Source organism: Triticum urartu, chromosome 6 (genome assembly GCF_003073215.2).
Source record: "Triticum urartu cultivar G1812 chromosome 6, Tu2.1, whole genome shotgun sequence".
In the NCBI taxonomy this organism is placed as follows: Eukaryota; Viridiplantae; Streptophyta; class Magnoliopsida; order Poales; family Poaceae; genus Triticum; species Triticum urartu.
The window spans coordinates 505,158,681-505,167,711 of NC_053027.1; positions in this window are offsets into that span (position 1 = coordinate 505,158,681).

The window sequence follows — 9,031 nt, forward strand, 5'->3', positions numbered from 1 at the left end:
ACATCTTATATGTCATCAGCTTAGTTTAGATTTGCTTTGTGTGAATGCCACCTGTTTGGTTTCTATATCATACTCCCGCCATTCCTAAATATTTGTCTTTTTTAGAGATTTCAACAAGTGACTACATACGGAACAAAATGAGTGAATCTACACTCTAAAATATGTCTATATACATCCGTATGTGGTAGTCCATTTGAAATCTCTAAAAGACAAATATTTAGGAACGGAGGGAGTATATGGGAATTATGCAATGCCATCTTCTTTAGCCAGGCATCATATACGTGAATCATGTAATGCCATCCTGTTTAGCCAGTCATCGTATATGTGAATTGTATCGTGCCATTTTTTTCCATAATGTATTCCATTTGTCACCAATTTTTATACATTCATCTACTCTTCCTATGCATCTGCCATTTGAGTCGGTCATGGGAAAATCTGGAGTGAAAACAAGGTCTTCTGAGCAGTCAGTGCTACCTGTCGATGCAGATTTCTTGTTGGTTACAGATAGCTCCTCAGAGGAGGATTCAGAGAGAGATGACCAGTCGTATCCCCCCCCCCGAGGTGCATGCTCTAACTTGGCTGGGTTATATTGCTCATATCATGCATATGGTGTCTTGCATTGCCATGCCATCTGCTTAGATTAGACATGCTTTGTGTGAATGCCTCCTGTTTGCTTTCTATATCAGATACGTGAATTATGCAATGCCATGTTTTTCATCCAGTTATCATATATGTGAATTATGCACCGCCATGGAGCCAGGCATTATATATGTGAATTATCTCATGCCATCTTTTTTTTCATTACGTATTCCATTTGTCGACAATCTGTGTATATTGAACTACTCTTCATGTGTATCAGCCATTTGAGCCGGTTATGGAAAAATCTGGAGTGAAAACAAGGTCTTCAGAGCAGGCAATGGTACCTGTTGAAGCATATATCTCGATGGTTACAGGGAGCTCCTTAGAGGAGGATTCAGAGACAGATGACCAGTCCTATATCCCACCTGAGGTGTATGTTGTAAGTTGCAATGTTTATATTTCTCATATGATGCATATGGTGTCTTGCATTACTTAGTTTAGACATCATATGCACAATATTCAATTATATCTGCTTAGTTTAGAGATCATACATGTGAGTGCCAGCTGCTTAGTATATGAATCAATTATGTCAATTATATCATGCCATCCTGTATACTTAGACAACATGTATGTGAATTATTTCATCCCAACCTATTTTAGAAAGACATCATATAGTTTTGTCATGTCATCCTGTTTAGGTACTCAACATATGTTGAATTATGCCATTATATCATGTTAAGTTATCCATCATATATCTGAAACTGTGTCATGATATCCTGTTCAGTTAGGCATCATATATGTGAATTACCACATCTGTCTATCATACAATGTCTATACGTTCAATTTCTTTTCTTGTTTATCAGCCATTTGAATTGGAGGGGGTGATGGCAATATCTAAGGGAGCAAAAACCCGTTCTTCACAAAAGATAGTGCTACCTGTCGATGCAGATAGAACCATGGTTGTACTGGCCCACAAACTAGCCCCACCACACATAATCGAGACTCTTCCAGATTGCACACTTACACCGTTGGGCAAAGAACCAGCTACAACCCATCTAACCGCAACCCCAGCGGATAGTAACCCACTTATAGTTGACAAAGCACCATGGCCACCATAGAGTACCCCCACACGAGTAGTTTGTAAAGCTACTGCAGTGCCCAAAGCACGAAGACCACCACAGCTAACCCAAACTCCACGTTTAAAGCAGAAGAGCAACTGTTCTCAGGTCAGATTCCGTAGCTATGGTCCATACTCCTTTGCTGTTGCATCACTGTATTTACTCATACCAACTACTTTCGAATTTGAAGGATCCAATTGAAACTCCAATGGCGCAACAGGTATGTTTTAAACCTATTTCTTTAACTGGATTGTTGTTCTAACTTCTTGCTCTATGTTGATTTCAGTTTAAGTTGTATAAACAGTTATGTTCTCATGTGATGCAGATTACAAGTGCTTCCAATGTTGTGTAGTTTCTCACACTTATATTCTGTCTATGCTGTTGTGTCTTAAAAATATATGAGTTGAACTGTGTCTCTATCTTGATTAGGGAACATAAACTAGAATGATATGGACAATGCAGTGACCATAGTACATAGATATATGTTTGTTTCATGTTGTTATCCTGTCCACCTTACTACTGAACCGGTTTACCAAAATGAGTTTCGTATACTACAAGCTAAACCTGTGATGTGTCTGCTTGTTTCTCTTGTAGTATGCAAACAGAATATTGGAGAAGAGCACCCCACTATGCAATGGTAGAGAAAGTAATGCAGATAAGGTTCAAGATAGTGAGACAATCTTGTTGGTCTCCAAGAAAGGTGATAAAAACGATCTTGTAGACAGTGAGAAAACCCCACAGTCCTGCGTTGATGTAGTGTTCGAGTTACTGGCCAGTACCGCTGGCACAAGCTCTTTGAACTCGCTGCCTGAATCACTTCGGCTTCTTCAGTCTCAGCTATAAGCTGAAAGGCATCAGTCAGCCGTGTTGCGGCAAGAAGCCGAAGGACTGAGGAAGTCCCTGCAGAATTCAGATGCGTACTTTCTTGTGCAACAGCAAGCGTTGGAGGATTTAAGCGCCAAACAAGAGAAAGTTAATAAGCTTGCTAAGCATCTTGCCAGCATTATGGGTACCCAAGATATTATTTCTTGAACTCTTCTGAAGTGGTTTCAGTTCTGGACTTGTTTTGCTGCGGCGTTTATATGCTGCTTTGTTCCCTATATTTGCACTGGTGGTGAACTTTGATGCCCAGTGGATGTAATATGTGTAATAGCCGTGATAGCCTAGCATAAGTTGCTTGCTTATTTATTTCATTGTTGTCTTGTTTATTTTTTGCTTGTAGTCAGTGCAGTTCTTTTTCCGCGGTTTGCTAGTGGCTGCAATAACCTATTTTTTAAAACTAGGCCATAATAACCATGGGCTAATATTTACTGTAGTGGCACTGGGCCTCCTACAGGCCGTAGAAACAGTGGGCCTTCTACGGGCCGTAGAAACAGTAGGCCTTCTATGGGCCGTAGAAACAATGGGCCTTCTACGGGCCGTATCATCAATGGGCCTTATACGGGCCGTATGATCGATTGGCCAAACATGGGCCAATAACAGGCCGCATTATGGCCGTAAACGGGCTAGAGTTGGAATCGTCCGTACATGGGCCAACCATAACGGGCCATCGTTAATAGGCCGTATTTGATGACGCTATGAAAACGGCCCAACGTATTAACGGACCACAAACGGGCCGACTATAACCATGGGCTGAATTTGGCCCACAAGCAGAAAATGACAGTAACAGGCCGTAAGTAAACGAAAGCTGGAAATGAGCCCAAGAATAAATGGGCTCTGAGAAGGCCGAAAGATAACATGGGCTGGAAACGGCCCAACGGAATAACGGGTCGTTAATGGGTATAAAGTGATACACTGTTCATTACGAGCCAGTTTCACCACGGGCCGTTAATGGGTGTAAAGTGATACACTGTTCATTACGGGCCAGTTTCACCACGGGCCGTTAATAGGCCAAGAGTTACATGGGACCTCATATGGGCCGAAAGACGTCATGGGCCATACATGGGCCAGAAGTGAAAACGGGCTGGAATCATATTGGATGGCCCAGATGACGCTACGGGGCCTAATTCGGATAGGGCGTAACGGGCCTTGGGTTAGCGGGCTGTAAATGGGCTATATGCGAACATGCCGTTAACAGGCTTTCCATGGGCCGGCCCGCCACCTTTTGACCAAGTCAAACGGGCCAGCCTTTTCACAGGAATGGGCCTCTGTTGGGTCGTGCCATGTGTCGACGTATCATAGGCGCCTTCTGCCCAATGAGTGGATGACATCTGTCCCAACGATGAGCCGACACGTGTTTCCTCCAGCCAATGATGATTTTACACGTGGAAAATCCCCATTGGTTGGGGCTGTTAACGGGTTATCAGATCCAAAACCCGACCCGATAGCTTAACGACGTTCCGTTATGGTGGATGCCACGTGTCGGTCACCCTTGACGAAAGCACTTCTGTGACGCGCGATTTATCGTCATGGAAGTGTACACTTCCGTGATGATAATTTTGGTAATGTCATGGAACAGTTCTACGACAGCACCGGTATGACTATCTTGATTCTATCATAAAATCGTCATGGATGTACATGCATGACAAAAAACGCAACCTACTGTGACAAACACGTATCATCACGGAAGTGTATTTTTTTGTAGTGATATGATAGTTGAGTATGTGGACTTGCTGAAAAGCTCTTATACATTGACTCTTTCCTATGTTACGATAAATTGCAATTGCTCCAATGACTGAGATTATAGTTTGTTAGTTTTCAATGAAGTTTACGATTCATACTTGAAATTGTGATTGAATTATTACTCTAGCATAAGAGATTATATGACAAGAATTATATAAGTTGTTGTTCTAAGAATGATCATGATGCCCTCATGTCCGTATTTTATTTTTATTGACACCTCTATCTCTAAACATGTGGACATTTTTTTTCGATTTCGGCTTTCACTTGAGGACAGGCGAGGTCTAAGCTTGGGGGAGTTGATACGTCAATTTTGCATCATGCTTTTATATCGATATTTATTGCATTATGGGTTGTTATTACACATTATGTCACAATACTTATGCATATTCTCTCTTATTTTACAAGGTTTACATAAAGAGGGAGAATGCCGGCAACTGGGATTCTGAGCTCGAAAAGGAGCAAATATTAGAGACCTATTCTGCACAGCTCCAAAAGTCCTGAAAATTCACGGAAGACGTTTTCAGAATATATAAAAATACTTAGCGGAAGAGATTCACCAGGGGGGGCACACCCTACCCATGAGGGTGGGGGCGCGCCCTACCCCCCCTGGGCGCGCCCTCCTACCTCGTGGGCCCCCTGGTGGCCCTCCGGTGGCCATCTTATGCTATATGAAGTCTTTCGATGGGAAAAAAATAACAAGCCATCTTCTCAGACGAAACTCCGCCGCCACGAGGCGGAACCTTGGCGGAACCAATCTAGGGCTTTGGCGGAGCTGTTCTGCCAGAGAAACTTCCCTCCCGGACGGGGAAATCATCGCCATCGTCATCACCAATGCTCCTCTCATCGGGAGAGGGCAATCTCCATCAAAATCTTCATCAACACCATCTCCTCTCAAAACCCTAGTTCATCTCTTGTATCCAATTCTTGTCTCCAAGTTCGGGATTGGTTCTAGTAGGTTGCTAGTAGTGTTAATTACTCCTTTTAGTTGATGCTAGTTGGTTTAATTGGTGGAAGATCATATGTTCAGATCCTATATGCATATTAATACCCCTCTGATTATGAACATGTTTATGCTTTGTGAGTAGTTACGTTTGTTCCTGAGGACATGGGAGAAGTCTTGCTATTAGTAGTCATGTGAATTTGGTATTCGTTCGATATTTTGATGAGATGTATGTTGTACTTCACCATTATTTGGGCCTAGAGGAAGGCATTGGGAAGTAATAAGTAGATGATGGGTTGCTAGAGTGACAAAAGCTTAAACCCTAGTTTATGTGTTGCTTCGTAAGGGGCTGATTTGGATCCATATATTTCATGCTATGGTTAGGTTTACCTTAATACTTTTGTTGTAGTTGCGGATGCTTGCAATATAGGTTAATCATAAGTGGATGCTTATCCAAGTAAGGGCAGTACCCAAGCACTGGACCACTGCTACGTCTTGAGCTTGCGTTGGTTTTCCCCGAAGAGGAAGGGATGATGCAGCAGAGTAGCATAAGTATTTCCCTTAGTTTTTGAGAACCAAGGTATCAATCCAGTAGGAGGCCACGCTCAAGTCCCTCGTACCTGCACAGAACGATAGCTACTCGCAACCAACGCGATTAGGGGTTGTCAATCCCTTCACGGTCACTTACGAGAGTGAGATCTGATAGATATAATATTTTTGGTATTTTTGGTATAAAGATGCAAAGTGAAAAGTAAAAGGCAAAGTAAAAAAGCAAAGAAAGATTAAAGTGATGGAGATTAATATGATGAGAATAGACCCGGGGGCCATAGGTTTCACTAGTGGCTTCTCTCAAGAGCATAAGTATTCTACGGTGGGTGAACAAATTACTGTTGAGCAATTGACAGAATTGAGCATAGTTATGAGAATATCTAGGCATGATCATGTATATAGGCATCACGTCCGTGACAAGTAGACTGAAACGATTCTGCATCTACTACTATTACTCACTCATCGACCGCTATCCATCATGCATCTAGAGTATTAAGTTAAAAACAGAGTAACGCCTTAGCAAGATGACATGATGTACAGAGATAAATTCATGCAATATGAAATAAATCCCATCTTGTTATCCTCGATGGCAACGATGCAATATGTGCCTTGCTGCCCCTTCTGTCACTGGGAAAGGACACCGCAAGATCTAACCCAAAGCTAAGCACTTCTCCCATGGCAAGAACTACCAATCTAGTTGGCCAAACCAAACGGATAATTGGAAGAGACTTGCAAAGATAACCAATCATACATAAAAGAATTCAGAGAAGATTCAATATTATTCATAGATAGACTTGATCATAAACCCACAATTCATCGGTCTCAACAAACAAACTGCAAAAAGAAGATTACATCGAATAGATCTCCACAAGAGAGGGGGAGAACTTTGTATTGAGATCCAAAAAGAGAGAAGAAGCCATCTAGCTACTAACTATGGACCCGAAGGTCTAAGGTAAACTACTCACACTTCATCGGAGGGGCTATGATGATGTAGAAGCCCTCCGTGATGACGGACCTCTTCCGGCGGAGCTCCGAAACAGGCCCGAAGATGGGATCTCATGGATACAGAAAGTTGGCGGTGGATTAGGTTTTTGGCTCCTCTGTTATCGTTTGGGGTACGTAGGTATATATAGGAGGAAGAGTACGTCGGAGGAGCACCAAGGGGCCCACGAGGCAGGGGAGCGCGCCCTAGGGGGGCGCCCCCACCCTCGTGACCGCCTCTTTGACTCCTTGGAGTAGGGTCCAAGTCTCCTGGATCACGTTTGGTGAGAAAATCACGTCCCCGAAGGTTTTATTCCGTTTGGACTCCGTTTGATATTCTGTTTCTTTGAAACACTGAAATAGGCAAAAAAACAGCAATTCTGGGTTGGGCCTCCGGTTAATAGGTTAGTCCCAAAAATAATATAAAAGTGGAAAATAAAGCCCAATATAGTCCAAAACAGTAGATAATATAGCATGGAGCAATCAAAAATTATAGATACGTTGGAGACGTATCAGGCATCCCCAAGCTTAATTCATGCTCGTCCTCGAGTAGGTAAATGATAAAAATAGAATTTTTGATGCGGAGTGCTACTTGGCATAATTTCAATGCAAATCTTCTTAATTGTGGTATCAATATTCAGATTAGGAAGATTCAAGACAAAAGTTCATACTGACATAAAGAATAATAATACTTCAAGCAAACCAACAAAGCAATTATGTTTTCTTAAAGTAACATGGCCAAAGAAAGTTTATCCCTACAAAATCATATAGTTTAGTCATACTCCATTTTCGTCACACAAGAATGCTCTCATCATGCACAACCCCGATGACAAGCCAAGCAATTGTTTCATACCTTAATAATTTCAAACTTATAAACTTTCACGCAATACATGAGCGTGAGCCATGGATATAGCACTATGGGTGGAATAGAATGATGGGGGTTATGTGGAGAAGACAAAAAGGAGAAAGTCTCACATCAACGAGGCTAATCAATGGGTTATGGAGATGCCCATCAATTGATGTTAATGCAAGGAGTAGGGATTGCCATGCAACGGATGCACTAGAGCTATAAATGTATGAAAGCTCAATAAAAGAAACTAAGTGGGTGTGCATCCAACTTGCTTGCTCACGAAGACCTAGGGCACTTGAGGAGGCCCATTGTTGGATTATACAAGCCAAGTTCTATAATGAAAATTCCCACTAGTGTATGAAAGTGATAACTCAAGAGACTCTCTATATGAAGAACATGGTGCTACTTTGAAGCACAAGTGTGGAAAAAAAGGAATAGTAGCATTGCCCCTTTTTATTTATTTATCTTTTTTGGGGGGCCTTCTTTTTTTTCCTTTGGCCTTTCTCTTTTTTTATTGGGACAATGCTCTATTGAATGATGATCATCAAACTTTTATTTATTTACAACTCAATGATTACAACTCGATACAAGAACAAAGTATGACTCTATATGGATGCCTCCGGCGGTGTACCGGGATATGCAATGAATCAAGAGTGACAAGTATGAAAAAATTATGAACGGTGGCTTTGCCACAAATACTATGTCAACTACATGATCATGCTAAGCAATATGACAATGATGAATGTGTCATGATAAACTGGATGGTGGAAAGTTGCATGGCAATATATCTCGGAATGGCTATGGAAATGCCATAATAGGTAGGTATGGTGGCTGTTTTGAGGAAGATATAAGGAGGTTTATGTGTGAAAGAGCGTATCATATCACGGGGTTTGGATGCACTGGCGAAGTTTGCACCAACTCTCGATGTGAGAAAGGGCAATGCACGTTACCGTAGAGGCTAGCAATGATAGAAGGGTGAGAGTGCGTATAATCCATGGACTCAACATTAGTCATAAAGAACTCATATACTTATTGCAAAAATCTACAAGCCATCAAAGGCCAAAGTATTACGCGCATGCTCCTAGGGGGATAGATTGGTAGGAAAATACCATCGCTCGTCCCCGACCGCCACTCATAAGGAGGACAATCAAAGAACACCTCATGTTTCAAATTTGTTGCATAACGTTTACCATACGTGCATGCTACGGGACTTGCAAACTTTAACTCAAGCACTTCTCAAATTCACAACTACTCTACTAGCATGACTTTGAATTATTACCTCCATATCTCAAAACATTATCAAGCATTCACTTTTCTTAGTATTCACACACTCAAAAGAAAGTTTCACAAATCTTGAATACCAAGCATGTTATTATTAAGCAAATTACCATG